Source organism: Hypanus sabinus, chromosome 5, assembly GCF_030144855.1.
Source record: "Hypanus sabinus isolate sHypSab1 chromosome 5, sHypSab1.hap1, whole genome shotgun sequence".
Classification (NCBI taxonomy): Eukaryota; Metazoa; Chordata; class Chondrichthyes; order Myliobatiformes; family Dasyatidae; genus Hypanus; species Hypanus sabinus.
In genome coordinates, this window is record NC_082710.1 from 25,824,734 (window position 1) to 25,843,659 (window position 18,926).

At 40.7% G+C, this 18,926-nt stretch overlaps 1 protein-coding gene across 8 annotated transcripts in view; it reads right to left on the bottom strand.

Annotated features, from left to right (window-relative positions):
• Positions 1-18,926, bottom strand: part of sema6a (sema domain, transmembrane domain (TM), and cytoplasmic domain, (semaphorin) 6A) — a 96,053-nt gene that overhangs the window by 61,912 nt on the left and 15,215 nt on the right. The window contains exon 1 of one of the 8 annotated variants that reach the window (XM_059969617.1): positions 18,149-18,163. The exons of the other annotated variants lie outside the window; for them this stretch is intronic. The gene's annotated coding sequence lies outside the window, so the exon portion shown is untranslated. Of the gene's footprint in view, positions 1-18,148; positions 18,164-18,926 lie in introns of those variants that run through there. 8 annotated transcript variants of the gene reach the window in all.

An 18,926-nucleotide genomic window follows, 5' to 3' on the forward strand; every position in this document is an offset into this window, starting at 1 on the left:
TTGCATCAGTGATCAACAGCGCTCAAGAATGTGCTGGGGCAGGTTATAAAAATTGACACGCTTTTGGCACCAACACAGCATGCCCACAACTCACTCATCCTCACTGATTTGTGTGTCTATGGAACGCCAGAGGAAACCGGAGCACCTGGAGTAAACACGCACGCCCACAAGGGAACGTACAGGCTCCTTTCAGGAATTGAGCCCCGATCATCATCGATGTAAAGCCGCTACCATCTTTTGTATAGTTTTCATTGATCAATCATTAAATGTGATCCAGGGCTTAATGTGTCAACACTGAAGATTTTAAATGAGCAAGAAAGAAGAAGGAGCAATCTTTTTACACACTCTTCAAAACGTCCTTACCCTTTGCTCATGCTTTTTCTCTAACTGCTTTCTAAGATCATTTGTTCTAAATATTCACATTTCTGCTGGTCTCTGAGCTGAGCTTCATATTCCATCAACTAACAAGATTTCCAACAGTATCCTGATCTCAATCAGGAACCACAAACTCTTCCCTACACTTTACTTCCTTGATAAGTTTAGGGATTGCCAGTAGAAGCAAATTGTGGTTTGTCTAAACCTTTGCTGCCTACATTTTGTACCTGGCAGAACTTCTGACTGAAAATCCCTTCCGCTTCCATCAGTCACCCAAAATTATCAAATACAAATCCTTTCATCCATTTACAAATCACTTGATTACCCTGTGATATCCTTCTCCAGTCCTCCTTTCTCTTGTCTCTTGTGGGTCTTCACCTCTCTCAACTCAACTTCTTTGTCTAGTCCTACATTATTTTTTCCCCTATCCTCATCCCCACATTATATATCTTTCGGACTGTGTGTATGCCATCTCTTCCCTACTCTTACTCTCATCCAGTTTCTCCCCTTTGAGTGGAAACCTTCAGAAGATTAAAAGGTAGAACTGCTGGTTATTGGCCCCCACTCAAGCAGCACCATGATGGCCAGAAGAGACCCTCGCACTCTATTTCTCTCCATGTTTTTGTCAGGTTTTACCTTTTCCCTTCAAATATCAGAACATCAAAAGGTACATTCATCATGAATTATTTCAGAGTATCACTCACTTTGTGATTTATTACCCATAATCTCTCATTCCTTCCACTTGTTTTAACAACTCTTTTTTTAATGGACATTTAAGAGACTCGTAGATAAGAGACATGGATGATAGAAAAATGGAGGGCTGCATGGTTGGGGAGAGTTAGCTTGATCATAGAATACGTTAAAAGGCTGACACAATATCATGGGCTGAAAGACCTTCAGTGTGCTATAATGTTCTATGTTTAATGTTCTAAGTATATGATTCCTGTCCTCATCCTGTATCATTACTTACATGTCTAATCAACTAGTAAAACTGAAACTGTAGTTAGAGGGCGGATGAAAAATGGAAGCTTGTTCTCCTCCAGCGTTCTACTTCCAGCTTAAATCCACCCAAAAAGCATGTTGAAACATTACTCAGTGTACAAAAACACAGGGAAACACTGAAAGCAGCTTCAGACAAAATGAAGAGGATAAAAAGTAATCTGGCAAAGGAGCTTTCTGTGCCTATCACTGTAGAAGAGCAGTGACACTAATGGAATAAGTTGCACAACAGAGACAGAGGTTGTTGTCTAGACTTCACAGTTAAGAATTACTCCCATTAAAATTCCAACGTGATATGTTCTGCAGTGTGATTATGGGTTTTAACAGTCCTGTAAATATGTGATGGAGTCTGTTACTACTTCTCTCAGCTTCCCCCACCCACATTTAATATTAACCCAGCCCTAGAGGCATTGCCTTCTGTGCAGGTACTGCTTTACAACACCCACCAACCCTCTGCTTTACCATCTAACTGGCAAGTTAAAAACTGTAAACTTTGAAAGGTGAGAGGCAATTTATCTAGAAAGGCACCACAACCAAATTTGGTATTATTTGATCCCAAATAAAACTGCCACACTTCGAGGTGCTTTTAAGCAGAAGAAACTGATTAACACCCGAGAACAAAATCTCTCATCCAGAGGCACACAAGACAACAGAAGTTCCAGAATGGAAGGATTAGAGTTATTAAAGATTAGCTTTATTTGTCACATGCACATCAAAACGTCACAACATACAATGAAACGCGGCCATTTGTGTCAACGAGCAATGCAATCCGCAAATGTCGCCATGCTTTGGCACCAACACGCGTGCCCATGACATACTAACCCTAACTCGCACATCTCTGGAATGTGGGTGGAAATCGGAAAAACCCCATGTGGTCATGGGGAGAACATATAATCTCCTTACAGACAGTGGCGAGAATTGAACACTGATCTTCCGATCACTGGCACTGTAAAGAGTTACCCTAACTGCTACAGTACTGTAACAAAGTTAGCCAATGGATTTATTATTTATTTTCTTCTGTATTTGCACAGTCTGTTGTCTTTTGCACATTGGTTGTTGTTAGTCCGTCGAGTTGGGTATGGTCTTTCATTATGTTTCTTGCATTTACTGAGTACGCCTGCAAGAAAACTAATCTCAGGCTCATATATGGTATCATGCATGTACTCCAATAACAAATTTACTTTTAATGTTGAACTAATGTGGAATCTTGTAAGTACTTTGGATAGATGGTTGGAAATCACTTTGACAGTCTCATTTCAAACTCTGCAAGAACCAAGCAGAATACAGCTTCTATGAAATCACTCTTCACACTAAACTGAAGATTTGCTGACAGGTAAACAACTAAAGATTGCTGAAGGTTGGGTTTTTACAGTTTTGCATTGTATAATCCCGCCAATGTTTAGATATATGCGGGCACCACTAACACTATTTATCACAATGTGACCAAGCACTGTAACAATCTGTAACCAAGCATGCCATTCATATACGGCAGAGAAAGACAGCCAATCACGCAAGAGTTAATCCTCACAGGAACTGTATTACCCAGACAATGGCTCCTTTGTCACCATCTTTTCGCTGGCTGGACGCAGTTTCCTCTATAGTGTGCTCTTAGCTCCATCTTTTCAGAAAGTTCAAAGAATTTGAAACAAATTAAGTCAAACAGATGACAGCTGCAATTTGGCATCTTTAGTAAGCTTTAAAATGTTTTTTAGTAAGTGGATCTTTAAAAAAATTACAAAAACAATCATTTTTAGTTTGATCTCCCACACTTACGAATGACACTACCAGTGATACAGATACTTTCATCTTAACTCATTGGCATCAATGTTTTAGGAACAGTTTCTTCTCCTCTGCCATAGGATCTCTGAATGGTCCTTGAAGCCATCAACCTCATCATTCTGCTCTTGTTTTGCACTGTTTATTTATTAAATCTATTTCTCATTATAACTTATAGTATTTTTAACATACTGCAGTGTAGCATAGCCACAGAGCAACAAAATCTCACAGCGTATGCCAGTGATAATAAGCCTGATTCCGATTCGAAATGAATAAGCTTCAGAAAAATGTTGCTAGAAAAGTTAAGTGGGTAGTATTTGGTAGAAAACCTGACAGGGGCTAATGTTGTAACTGGAGGGTAAAAGCTTTATAGTAAACCTGTCACACACATAAGCATCATCCACTGTGTCAGCATTGACCCACGGGTTAGCACAACTTTGAAGCACAAATGAGTGTTTAAATTGAACCAACCCTCTTCTAACCTACAAGGCACTTTTAATAACTGCACCCTAAATAGGAAACGGTCTGTGATGACATGATCTGTTAGATTGTAGGTCCAATATCCCAGCTGTACCTAAGACACTCAGAGAGCCAATCAATTCTGTTTATAACCTTTACTGCAAATACTCCCTTGGGATCTCAGAGGACACCTGTTAAATTCAGTTTACTGCATTAACAAACAGGCCAAGGCAGACAAGACTGCCAATAAGAAAGCAAGTGTCAAGATTACTCCTCCTGTATCACTTTTCACTAATTCCTTACACCATTATATTACTCTCCTTATTGCTCACAAATCAGCATCAGCTCTCCACTTTAATGCCAGGGAATGATTATTTTTAAAAAACACATTGATTTTCAACAAGTGGATTAAAAAGTAATGCCGGGAATCAATCTGGAGTTTTTGCTCACCAATTCCACCGCCTCAACTGTCTTTTGAACTGCCAATGGTCATTGGGGTGGAGTATCCTGAGGCACCAACATCTTTACTCAAATTGTTAACCCCTCAGCCCTGTCTCTTACCAGTGGGCAGCCTTTCCATATACAAAAGTCAGGACAAGTTCAGGAATCAAACAGAAATCGTCCATCAAATCTTCCAGTGTGTGCAAAAACATCTCCTTTCAGTCAAATCCCTTTATCTAGTGGTCAAAAAGTCCAAGGAATTTGTACAATGTAAACCATGAGATGTGTTAAATATCACTCCGATACAAGATCCACCCTATGTTTATTGTATACTCTTATCCCAATCTTCTCAAGTGGTTCATGTCAGTTGAAACAAATAAAGTAAAAAAAAACTGCAGTGGTACCTTTGCATCTTTAGCAATCATCAAATGTTTTTTTTCTGTTTAGGAATTGAGTATTTTCTGAATTTAAAAAATCATATAATTGATCAATGGATCCCTGGAACTTTTGAATGATGTCATCAGTAATGCAGTTACTGTCCTGTTTAGCATACAAATAGAAAACTTGAGAGAATTCTTCATGGTTGAAAGGATAAACAGGTGGAATTGAGGGGGAAATCTGACAGGCTCTAATGTTGTATCTGGAGGGTAAAAGGCCTTTCTGCAAATCTGTCACACCTGTCAGCAGGTACAAAGGAGAAAGATAATGAAGTTTCTGACAATACCAGAATAAGGAATCCGATACACAGGAAGGATGCAGGAATTCATAGATATAGGTAGATAATTCCTGTTGAACTAGTGACGGTACAGTGTACAGTGGAATTGGGAATCAAAAATAATCTGATAGTATGTAGAATTCATCTTTAAAAGGCAGGAAAGAAGGTAAAAGAAGTTATAAAATTACAATTCTGACTTTCTTTTACCCAGAAGTACTGAATATATAAGAAGGAAAGTGTATTCAGTTTACAAAACTCAAAGGCAATGTTCTGAATGTTCAAATATAGCAAATGTATTGGAAACCTAGAAACAACGAAGAAAGGGAAATAGAAGCAGGATCAGTCGATTTATTTTTAAAAATGTATTTATGGTATAGGCCTTTTCGTCCCTTCAAACCCCAATTTAATCCTAGTCTAATCATGGGACAAGTTACAATGACAAATTAACCTTTCAACCAGCATGTCTTTGGACAGTGGGAAAAAATGGGAGCTCCCGGAGTAAAACCCACATGGTCACGAGGAGAACGTAAAAACTCTTCACAGACAGCAGCGGGATTGAACCCGGGTCACCAGTACTATGAAGTGTTATAGAAACATAGAAAACCTACAGCATAATATAGGCCCTCCGGCCCAAAAAGTTGTGCCGAACGTGTCCCTACTTTAGAAATTACTAGGCGTATCTATAGCCCTCTATTTTACTAAGCTCCATGTACCTATCTAAAAGCCTCTTAAAAGACTCTATTGTATCCACCTCCACCACTGGTGCCTGCAGCCCATTCCACGCACTCACCGTGCTCTGCATAAAAAAGCTCCTAAGTTCAATTCCACGATTGATGAAGGACAATACACTATAAACCATTTCGCCTTCTTAACCACAGTCAACCCGCGCAGCTGCTTTGAGCATCCTATGGATCCCAAGATCCCACTGATCCTCCACACTGCCAAGTCTTACCATTAATAGTATATTCTGCCACCATATTTGACCTACCAAAATGAACCACTATGCTACCGTTCCATTCCTAGCCTTTATTTGTTCCTGTGTTCAATGGGATTACACTGATCTGCTTCATCAGAGCAATGTCTCTGCATTCACCCCATTTTTCCCTTTAATACCCAAATTTCATTAGATTCTCTTGAACATATGCAATAACTGACCCTCCAATACCCCCCTTAATAAAGAAAACCATAAATTCTCCACCATCCACGTGAAAATCATTTCTGTTTGTTTCAGTCCTGAATGGCCTACAAGTCATTTGAAAATGGTGACCCCTGTTTCTAGTCACCTCAGTGAGTGGAAATTTCACCCCTCTATCTACCTCATTGGAACTGTGTATGTATGTCTCTGTGAGATTGCATAGTATTTTTCAACATCGAAGAGAGTCTGCTTAATCTCTCCTCATAGACCAAATCCCACGTCTCAGGGTTAAATCTTGCGACTCTCTCTGTTGTGCTTTTGCACAGGTCTTGCGCAAAGTGCACAGCCTCCCAGGTGTCATCTCATCAACGCAGAACATGCAAGATGTGTTTACAGTTGTACCTGAATCTACTTGTGAAAAAGGCCAACATATCATTTGCCTTCCTAATTGATTGCTCTATCTGCGTGCTAACATTCAGTGAATCAGACACAACAACTCTCTGAACACCAGCTTTCAAAATATTACATCACTTTAAAAAATACTCTGCCTTTCTATTTTTTTCTCTACCAAAGCAGATGACCTCACATTTTCCATCTATCATGTCTGTGCCCATTCAGTGAGCTTGTTTGTAAGCTCGTGCACCCTCGCTCTGTTTTCCTCAGCTAGTTTAGTGTTACCACCAAACTAGTAGAGGTTGCAATTGTTCATTCTACTTAAGACAGCAAATATTTACTGAAATTATGTCAGGGACGTGACATTGTAGTTATTTTGTTGAGTTCACTGGAACAATGATTTTTAGGTGATCATTTGAAAAATTTGTCGTAAGGTGGTATAGACTCAGAATTTACAGGGGGATGAATCGGGGTGTGCAGAAATACACACAAAACGCTGGCGGAACTCAAGAAGGACAGGCAGATCTATGGAAAAGAGCTTTGGGCTGGAATCCTTCACCAGTCCTGATGAAGGGTCTCGGCTCAAAACATTGACTGTTTACTCTATTCCACAGACGCCGCCAGAGCTGCTGAGTTCCTCCAGCATTTGGTACGTATTACTTTGATTTCCAGCACCTGCAGATTTTCTCTTGCTCGTGGATAGGATTGTGCAAATTGCTTAGCGCATATTAAACCACAGAGTGCCTTATCACAACTAGGTGGGATTGGAATTAATGAAGAGGAAGAAAAGAGACATCAAGAGGGTACAAGCTAACAGAGTCAACAGGCAATTACATGGAAGATGAACTGTAATGTGGAAAAATATGAAGTCATCCACTTTGAGGCACAAGGCAGAGAAGCATATATTCTTATAATTGGCCACACACAGTATTAGGAAATGTGGTGCTCCGGGGAACTGCGTGTTCTAGAAAGCTATCAATCAACTACAGCAAGCAGCAAGGAGGGCCAATGATGCATTTGCTTTCATTGGAATCTGAGTAAAGGAATAAAGCAGTCTATTAGGAATCACAAAGCAACCTTGATATAATAAGCCTCATTGTAAAATGGTTTTGGAGACATTGTGGGTATCATAATAACTCCAAGATGGATATGTTTTAGTCTGCAATCTGCTATGTGTGGGTACATTACACTATTGGGTTTTGCAACATCACTAAATTTATTAGATTGCATTAGATTTACAAAGATAAATTTACTGGATTTAAGAATTGGGGAAAACTGTGTCAAACAAATGCTAATAAATGAAAATCTGGAGTCATAAGAATCAGTGTTTCTAGGACTTGTACTCCAGTAAAGTGACTGTCTGTGGACCGTTTACCCAATGAATCAGTGTATGTTGAATGCACCCCAGTTAATGTTTACCGGCTGTTTCCCTAGGAAGAGTCAGTATGTATGCCTCTATCTTCAGCTATATGTAGTAATATGGAATGTTACTGCTCTAATGTCTGCTCCCTCTGATTATCTGCACCTCATTTATTTCAGGGTCACAGGAGGACAGTAACATTCCTAGCCGACTGTAACAATATACGTTTGTGAACGTCCCTCTGAGAATGGCAATACCGAGGATACAGCAGTCAATTTTAGAAAAAGGATTGGCAATACAACGCTAGGATTTGTTCTACAAGTTATGGCTGTAAGCTGCAGCAGTGCAGATCTGAATGGAGAGAATGGGGGAGGATGCAAATGAAATCTGTGCTTGTGTGCACGTGAGTGCTTAAGCATCGACGAGGATGTTTTGTACTGGGTGAAAGCTTTGACATGTGGAGCTATGGCATGGAAGTTGAACCAAGGTGCAGCCTTTCGAAGAAAGGGGTTACAAAATTTAGATTCACTTATAACACAATAGCTTATAACTTAAAACATCAGAGACCCCCAATGCTTGTCTTCTATCACTTCACTGTGAGAATGCAGCTAGATCAGTGCACTTAGTTTAGAACTTCTTCTCTAAAGACACATAAATTACCAGTGAGGTCCTACAGGGAAAATTCACTAGACTGATTCTTGTTTTGCACTTTCTTTCTATTTGTTAGGGAGAATAAGAGTTAATAACATTTCAAAAGCCACGCAATTTTCAGTGAAATACAATAAGCAATAATCTTATTTAGAGAGTGAACTGAACCAGACATTACATCCATTAACATTAAACATTATCAGCAGCAACATAACTTAAGGCAATAGTGAGAATAAACAAGTTATAGTATTCTCTAATAAAGGAACTTAAAACACATTTGGAAATTAATTCAATTCTGCTGCAGTTATCTAACAAGATTATGATGCCTTTACACCTTTAGATCCGTGTGTAAGGGCCAAAGCCACCTCAAGGCTGGCAATGTTGTAATATCTTCCTTGTTTGCTCTCTACATTATTTTTGTTACATAGCATTTGAAGGAAGCAAGTTGAATGCATTTTCATTCTGCTCTTCTAGCTTGAGTGGTTAGTCAGCCTTGAGAGGTCACTGGCCTCTCCTGTTGATACAAAGAACCTGCGAGCCAGCTCACTCTTCGAGCATCGCAAAGAAGTTGGCAAATATGGTGCACTAGATCCTCAAAGACCCTGGTTCCTGGAACCTTTGCTGCCTTGCAATATTGAATGGCCAAACAGAGACCCACATGCTTGTACTCCTATACCGTTACAACACTGCAATGTGCAAGAACAGAATAGCAAGTGTGTATTAACCGTGGGGAATAAAAAGCACAAACTTAAATAACCACAAAACAACACTACCTTTAACACAATACTGTGCAAAATCCATCATATTTCTCCAATCCACGGAATGTGCTGCATTCCTAAAACATAGTTTTCCAGACTGAACTAGGGATATGCCAACATACTTCGCTATGCATGCACAATATAAACCACAGCAGTCTGTCAGAAACAGAGCTGACATTATGTGCTCATTACTGAAACATGGCATTTCTGGACTGTCTGCAATTGATTAACATAATTGCAAATGACCTGGTTTCTAGTACACTGAGGAGTGGAATAATGCCACCCATGGAACACAAGAATTCCTTCCGATCTGATCTTCTATCCTGCCCTCATACTCTCAGAATTATCTCAATGAACTCACGAAACCGCAGTGCGCCAGAAAAATAACTCAATAACCCCATGTAAACATGCAACAGATCCACGTACTGAATCACCTCCTGTTCCCTGTCATTCTAAAACAATTCCAATCCTGCAAGTATACCCGTGAGCAGAAGTGCTTTCTCATAATTTATTCTATATCATTTTTCACATGGGAGGACAATCAAACAGCTTTGAGTAAGATCTGGTTTTTGAGTGCTAATTCATAGAACACTACAGCACAGTCCCTTCACCCCACGATGTTGTGTCGAACTTTTAACTTACTGTAAGATCAAACTGACCCTTGCCTCCTACATAACCCCCCCCATTTCTCATTCAGCCACGTGCCCATTTAAGAATTTAAGTGCCCCAGATGTATCTGCCTCTCCCACCACCCCAGCCAGGGCATTCCATGCACCCACCACTCCATGTGTAAAGAACTTACCTCTGACTTCCCCACTCCACTGTAACAATTATGGAATAGGCAAACAATGACTGAAAAATCACTTTTCTTCTCAAGGCAATGCATAAAAATATATCCAAAAGGTGTCTAGTTTGATTTATTTTTGACTATTTCTGCTAATTATTTGGTATAGTCTTCAACAAAATTCAATGCTGTGAGAACTATACAATAAAAACAGTTGATACTGTTCCTATCTAGAAGTTACCATAAGCTGTCCAGTGTAGAGAATTCTTGGCATTTCCTACATGAAACAGTGACTACATTCTAAAAGTAGTTAATTGCTAGGAGCATTAGGTTAGGATGCACTGCGATCATGAAAACTATTCTTTTACATCACTTGTGGAACTAAGTGTTACAACCTCTTCTCAAGAACAGACTGACAAATAAAACTTAAAATCCTCGATAACCTACCGGATGAAATTAAATATTCCAGATGTTGAATGTCTTCAATTAAGCATTGAAACATTAAGGTTCAGTTAGAATAGATTTCAAAAATAAAAAGAAGCAAAAATTGTTATGTTTAGAGTGAGGGTGTATTAGTGGAGAACCAAATCCAGTTTTCTTCAGCCTCAGTTCACAATTCTCTAGAGGAAAGCTCGTAGATTACGAACATTAACCAACAAACCTCTGTTTCTCTGCAATTGTCCTGATGGATACTTATACATATTTTTGTTGCTTACAGGTTAACATTGCGCCACTGAATTTGTTTCTCATAGTTTTGCTTAGCCATAGACCATAGCACATAGCCACAAACCGATGGCCATTTAGCCCATCAAATCTACTCTGTCATTGGATCATGGTTGATTTTTTTCCCTTCTCAACACCATCCTCCAGCCTTCTCCCCATAACCTTTGATACTCTTACAAGTCAAGAACTTGTGAACCTTTGCTTTACATATACACAATGCCTTGGCCTTCACAGCTGTCTATGGCAATGAATTCCACAGATTCACCACCTTCTACTTAAAGAAATTCCTCCTCATTTCTGTTCTAAAGGATACATCATTCTATTATGAGGCTATATCCTCTGATGCTAAACTTTCCCACCATTTGAAACATCCTCTCTCCATGTCCACTCTATCCAGGCCTTTCAATAAGATCCCCCTCAATCTTCTAAACTCCAGTGAGTACAGGCCGAGAGCTATCAAACACTCCTCATATGTTAATCATTTCATTCCCCAGATCATTCTCATAAACATCCCCTGTATCCTCACCAATGTCAGCATATTTTTTCTTACATATTGTCCAATCAATGCTTTATAAAATTTCAGCATCAAATCTTTGCTTTTATATTCTAGTCCTCTTGAAATGAATGCCTACATTGCCTTTCTCACTCAACCTGCAAGCTAATCGTTAGGGAATCCTGAACTACCAAGTTCCTCTGCACCTCTGATTTCTGAATTCACTCCCTATTTATAAAATAATCTACACCTTTATTCCTTCTGCCAAAGTGCATGCCATACACTGTGTTTCATCTGCCACTTTGCCCATTCTTCCAAACAGTCCAAGCCCTTTCACAAACTCCCTGCCTCCTCAACACTGCCTGCACCTCCACCTATCTGCTTCTTGCCGTTATAGGTCTTTACTGTCCACCTTGAAAAGAGGTGAATTTATTTAACACAATGCCACTGCTTTGTTGTGCTCTGAGATTAGGATGCACGTTTTCAAGAAAGGAAAGTTCTATCAGTTTTTGTGGCAAAGTTCTCTGTTCTTAACCATAAGGCTATGGGTTAGTCAAGGGTTGTTAGTTATGCCAGTTTGCTTGTTTTATATCATGAAAAATGCAATACTGTCTGCACTGAGCTACTCTTCCTGAAAGAGCTCAAAACTGAAAAATCCAAAAATAAGCAGTAAAATTATCAACATAGTGTCAACTTTACAGGTCAGAATTTTGGTGTCACAAAGTTTGTTGGACTGTAAATCACATTAACTAGCAGACACTTTTTCCAGGGCAGAAATGGCTAATGAAGGGACATAATTTTAAGTGTTTGAAGAAAAGTACAAGAGGAGGTGTCAGAGGTAGGTTTTTCTACATAGAGAGTGGTATGTGTGTTGAACATGCTTCCAGGGGTGTTGGTAGATACAGATGTGTTAGGAAGTGTTAATGTATTAATGACTTAAAGAGACACAAGTCACTGGGTATATTTAAAGCAGAGGTTGATAGGTTCTTAATTAATAAGGGAATTAAAGGTTACGGGGAAAAGGCAGAAGAATTATGGTAGTTATGGTAGGGTACATGAACTGTGGTGTACAGAGGCTGTAATAAATCTTGTCAAGAAGGAAAGCTTACAAAGGCTCAGAGACCTAGGTAATGTTAGAGATCTAGAAGACTATAAGGCTAACAGGAAGGAGTTTAAAAGGGAAATTAGGAGAGCCAGAAGGGGCCATGAGAAGATCTTGGCGGGCAGGATTAAGGAAAACCCCAAAACATTCTACAAGTACGTGAAGAGCAAGAGGATAAGACATGAAAGAATAGGACCTATAAAGTGTGGCAGTGGGAAAGTGCGTATGGAACCAGAGGAAATAACAGAGGTACTTAATGAATACTTTGCTTCAGTATTCACTATGGAAAAGGATCTTGGTGATTGTACTGGTGACTTGCAGCAGACTGAAATACTTGAGCATGTAGATATTAAAAAAGAGGATGTGCTGGAGCTTTTGGAAAGCATCAAGTTAGATAAGTCGCTGGGACCGGATGAGATGTATCCCAGGCTACTGTGGGAGATGAGGGATGAGATTGCTCAGCCTCTGGCGATGATCTTCGAATCATCTATGGGGACGGGTGAGGTTCCAGAGGATTGGAGGGTTGTGGATGTTGTTCCCTTATTCAAGAAAGGGAGTAGAGATAGCCCAGGAAATTATAGACCAGTGAGTCTTACCTCAGTAAGTTGATGGAGAAGATCCTGAGAGGCAGGATTTATGAACATTTGGAGAGGCATAATATGATTAGGAGTAGTCTGCGTGGCTTTGTCAAGGGCAGGTCATGTCTTATGAGCCTGACTGAATTTTTTGAGGATGTGACTAAACACATTGATGAAGGAAGAGCAGTAGATGTAGTTGTATATGATTTCAGCAAAGCATTTGATAAGGTACCCCATCCCATGCAAGGCTTATTGAGAAAGTAAGGAGGCATGGGATCCAAGAGGACATTGCTTTGTGGATCCAGAACTGACTTGCCCACAGAAGGAAAAGAGTAATTGTAGACCGGTCATATTCTGCATGGAGGTCAGTGACCAGTGATGTGCCTCAGGGATCTGTTCTGGGACTCTTACTCTTCGTGATTTTTATAAATGACCTGGATGAGGGATGGGTTAGTAAGTTTGCTGATGACACAAAGGTTAGAGGTCTTGTAGATAGTGTGGAGGGCTGTCAAAGGTTACAGTGGGATGTTGATAAGATGCAAAACTGGGCTGAGAAGTGGCAGATGGAGTTCAACCCAGATTAAGTGTGAAGTGGTTCATTTTGGTAGGTCAAATATGATGGCAGAATATAGTATTAATGGTAAGACTCTTGGCAGTATGGAGGATCAGAGGGATCTTGTGGTCCGAGTCCACAAGATGCTCAAAGCAGCTGCGCAGGTTGACTCTGCGGTTAAGAAGGCGTATAGTGTATTGGCCTTCATTAACCGTGGAGTTAATGAACTTAGGAGCAGAGAGGTAATGTTGCAGCTATATAGGACCTTGGTCAGACCCCACTTGGGAGTACTGTGCTCAGTTCTGGTCGCCTCGCTACAGGAAGGATGTGGACGCCATAGAAAGGGTGCAGAGGAGATGTACAAAGATGTTGCCTGGATTGAGGAGCATGCCTTATGAAAACAGGTTGCGTGAACTCGGTCTTTTCTCCTTGGAGTGATGGAGGATAGAGGTGTAAAAGATGATGAGAGGCATTGATCGTGTGGATAGTCAAAAGGTTTTTTCCCAGGGCTGAAATGGTTAATAGGATAAAGGTTTAAGGTGCTGGGGAGTAGGTACAGAGGAGATGTCAGGGGTAAGTTTTTTACTCAGAGAGTGGTGAGTGCGTGGAATGGGCTGCCAGCAACAGTGGTGGAAGTGGATACGATGGGGTCTTTTAAGAGACTTTCGGATAGGTACGTGGAGCTTAGTAAAATAGAGAGCTATGGGTAAGCCGAGTAATTTCTAAGGTAGGGACATGTTCGGCACAACTTTGTAGGCCGAAAGGCCTGTATTGTGCATGTTTTCTATGTTTCTAGAATGGAGTTGAGAGGAATAATAAGTTAATCATGATGGGTTGAATTATCCAGATCTGCTCCCATGTCTTTTGGCCTTATGGGATACTTAAAAGACTCTTAGATAGGCACGTGAATGAAAGAAAAATGGAAAGCTATGTGGGAGGGAAGCACCTCGAATAGGTTAAATGATCAGCACAACATTGTGGGCTGAGAGACCTGTACAGTGCTGTACAGTTGTAAGATCCAAGTTCTATGCAAATCAATACTACAACTGGTTTTCAATAAAGACTCAAGTTCACCACCTTCAGCAGTATTTTTTTCTCATTAAAACCAATCAGATGACATTCAAAATCTAATTAATATGTCATAATATTGCTATATTTGAGATCTATTTTATGTGTTATTTTACTACATTTGAGATCTATTTTATGAGGTGTAGTGTTACATTGTGGTGTTGATCCAGATAAACCATAGCATTAAGTGGGACTATCAAAGGGAGGAAATCCCAGCTAAAACTGACAAGCCATATGGTGCCATTAAATAAACCAAGGGTGCTCAGCATGATGCAGCAACTTCTGGATGACCTGCTCTGTACCAGACCAGCATGGTCACACGGAATTCAGCTTCCATTAATAAGCCTCAAGCATAGTTAATGAGAATATACTTAGGTAAAATCGAGCTTTAAAAAATGAACTGTACTAAATCCAAATCAACTAATAGTTCTCAATCAGAACATACTGTATTTTAATCATGTCTGACCTTGACCTCTCAAAGTAATATAAATTATGAGGAGGAATTTCTTTAACTAGAGCGTGGTGATTCTGTGGAATTCATCGCCATCGATGGCATTGGAGGCCAAGTCATTGAGTATATTTAAGGCAGAAGCTGAAAAGTTTGGGTGGCAATGGTTACAGGGAGAGGCAGGAGAATGAGATTGAGAGTGATAATAAATCAGCCATGATGGAAAGGCAGAGCAGGCTCGATGGGCTGAATGGCTTAATTCTGCTCCTGCGTCAAGGCTTCATTCTGATTATTATGCTTGTGTACGTACATAGTTAATAGCATTAGAAATACCGTAACAGCTGTTGAATACAGTGTGGTAGACAGCATGAAAGCAGCCCTTTACATGCTTCTCTGGTTAGAAATATGTTCCTCAGGCCATTACCAGAATAACAGGCAGGCTTCCAAACAATACTGTTACCGAACATCAACAGCAATTAACAGCTTGGGCCAGTATATGAGCCACATTATGGTTGTAAATTCTTCATGTGCTTTCAGTCCTGAAGGCACAGAGAACACAAGTCTCCTTCGTACGTGTTGCTACAAGCCTTCTTCTGCTCATCCACCGCTTTAGATTATGCAAGACTCTGTGATGGGAAGTTAGTCAAAACGATAACACTATGCAACTTCTATCAACTGTATCCAATCAAAGTTAGTCACGATCTATCTCATGGTGGAGTGGGAGAATAAGATTATGCCAAAGTACTGTTACTGAAAATGTAATAAAATACCGACTAACCTTTTATTTCAATCTCTGGCAGGAGAACAAGCATTCTAGCTGATCACTTTATAACCACAACACTATTTAATGAATGGAGCTGGCTACCAAATCTATGTGCATTCATGAATGTTATAGCAGAGAAAAAATCCACAGTACTTGCTATGCAGTTACTTGGAGCAGACATATGAGGTCTTCTGGACTGTAAGCACACAGAGAAACAGTAAACCAATATACACTCAGGGACCACTTTATTAGGTACCTCATATACCTAATAAAATGGCCATTAAGTGTATGTTCATGGTCTTCTGCTCCTGTAGCCCATCCACCTCAAGGTTTGTTGTGCTGTGCATTCAGAGATGCTCTTCTGCGCACCACTGTTGTAATGCATGGTTATTTGAGTTACTGCCATTTTCCTGTTAGCTTGAACCAGTCTGCCCATTAGAACTGCTGCTCCCTGGATTTTTTTCTTCTGTTTTTCGTACCATTCTCTGCAAACTCTAGAGGCTACTGTGCTTGAAAATTCCAGGAGATTAGCAGTTTCTGAGACACTCCACCCCGTATGGCACCAAACACTCATTCCACAGTCAGTCACTTAGATCACATTTCTTCCCCATTCTGATGTTTGACTCAACAGCAACTGAACCTCTTGACTATGCCTGAATGCACTTACACATGAGTTGCTGCCACATGATTGGCTGATTAGGTATTTGCTTTAACAAGTAAATGTACAGATGTGTTTAATAAAGTGGCCACTGAGTGTAGTAATGCTTGAGAAAAAAACAAGCATCCTTATGAATTTTCTCAGTCAAGTTCCAAATAACAATGCGTGAAACATGAAACATGTATCATTTCAAAATCAGTTTGAGACAAATGAATATTGCTTCAAATGATCAAAATAATACAGGTGTTTTGGATAGTTTGGAATTGAGTAAGACAGTAAAGCCAAAAGATTTTTAAAGCCGGATACATTTCTCTTGGACTAACAATGCATTTAGTCTTCAATGACACCCTTGTGTTTGTAAATGGGATTAGCTACTGCCTGTAATGCCGCTACCATTTAGGGCATCAATGAATGTCCTCCATTTCTGTCTACACGCAGATATAGGAGCACTCTTCATTGCTGTTTCTGTAACAATTTTTTGACCTGTCAAGGCTTTTAGCTCTGAGCTCAACCTTCGAACCTGGTGGACTAGTGGACCGCTCTTAGTCTAGTCTCTACCCTTTAACCTGTTTGGCATGGGTGACCCTACTAAGAGTCAAAGCACAAGGCTCTGAATCCAGCCAACATAGCCCTCCGGGTCATTAAGGCATGCAAGCCTGCAAACCCTAAGACAAGATTGTAGTCCTTGCAAATGGGATTACAGAATAACATTTGATACAGTATTACTGTACACCTATTTGGATGGACTTAAATTCACCTGCACCAAGTACTTACAACAGGAGTCACTGCTTTCTGGACAGCAAGCGTAACCCTATGACAAAAAAGAGAACATTTGCAGGTGCTGGAAATCCAAGCCACACACACAAAATGCTGGAAGAGCTCAGCAGGCCAGGCAGCATCTATGGAGAAGAGCACAGTCGACGTTTTGGGCCCAGACCCTTCATCAGGAATGACCTTATGTAACGGTAACCGGTTTCCATTCCACAAAGCTATAGGGCTTTAACGTTATACTTAGCCATAGAGGGTCATCACCTTGGGTGGGGAGGGTTGCGATCCCGACGCCATCCGGAGCTTAGCTCTTGGTAGGGGCAGGGTCATCCATGGAGAAAGTCAAGAAGGTCCAGCACAGCGATCCAAGAAAGACCTCGACAATGGTGCCGGGAGGAAGGCTGCGGGGTCCCCGGTTGTCTTGCATTCCATGTTACTGGACCCCGGCCCCGATCTGTCAGGGTCTGTGTGGTGTCTGCCCGTGCATCAGTACTCCCGCATTAAACAACTTCACACCCAGACATTCTCAATTAAGGAAATAACCCCTCAGGAGGATATCATACTCGACTCGAGTGATGGCATTAATGCTGCCTCTGTCCCTAACTGGGTCACCCAGTCCTGCGTTCTTTGGAAAACCTCACACAGTACTTGTCAGTACCACGGGGGGGGGGGGGGGGGGGCAGGAGGGTCTGTGCTGGAGCTCACGTTTTAGATGCAGTGCTGGTTCAGGTGGCTCTGAAACGCCCCCGCCGGCACCATCCCCAAAGGTGGGATAATCCCGCAATGCGCTCTCATTACAGAAAAGTGGCCTTTCCTGTTGGCTGCACCATTCAACCACTTTTCAATAAACTGCACTTTGGTTGTGGGAGCACTTGAATTGTCCTGGAACAGGAAGCGCTGCTTAATCAATCACATACTTAAAAGCGAACCGGTAAAACGAGGCACGATCTTTCTTGACAGAGTCCCCAACTGATATTTCTAGCAACTACTTTTTTTCGATTCTGATCTATAAATCCTGAGATAAGGGAGAAAAAATACAAACGAATTTACAAGAACTAACATTGAAATGATTTTAAATTGTTGAACAGAAGCAATATTTGAATAAGTTTCATTTCCGGCCATCTATGAATTACACTAGGTGTCGTGCTTACACATGAATGAGTATCTATGTCACCAATTCCAGGCGCCTCAGAATTATAGCTTCCGCACATTTCGCTGCCTCTCACAGGTAAGGGAGTTGTTCCAGCAGATGGATTTTATACAAACCACCAGCTTCTTTGTCCTTTACCATCCTGATCTCCCGCATCGTGCGATGTCCTTAAAGTTTACAAAATTCAGGAGTCATAACTATTAGTGCTAAAGACAAGTGGAGCACTATTTAGTGTGATTGATAGCGGTGCTGCCTTTTAGTCGCCCGCTATTGTTTTTCTAATCGATCGGGGCGAATAGTTGTCGTTCAGTTGACATTACTTGTTACAAGCGAGTGGCTGAGGCTCCAATGAGATTGCAAAGTACACAAACACTAAAAACTCCTGCGCGCGCTCTCTCTGGAGGGTCGCTGTTTGCTGGAACGGGTCCGCCTTGAAAAAAAATCAAGACATCCAAAATCCTTCTCCAGATCGGAGAAACCAATGAATCTGGAGAGAGAGCGAATAAATTGTGTCCTGGGTGCATTCGTTTCTTACAGAGTTGCTTCAATGATCGAACAAGAGTTCCAAATCAGTAGCATAGCGGTCAGGAGTTCCACTTAGGATTTAAACGATTCGGCGGACTCCTACACAGCATTTTCGGGGAGCAGACAAGCCTTTAATCCTGAATTTATCTCAAGACTTTTGTACATGCTTTAACCTACTGTAAATTATTAATAAACACAAGAGCTAATTCAGGCGGTTATTCTCCCCTCTGCACTCCCCCAGTGGCAGAAACGTT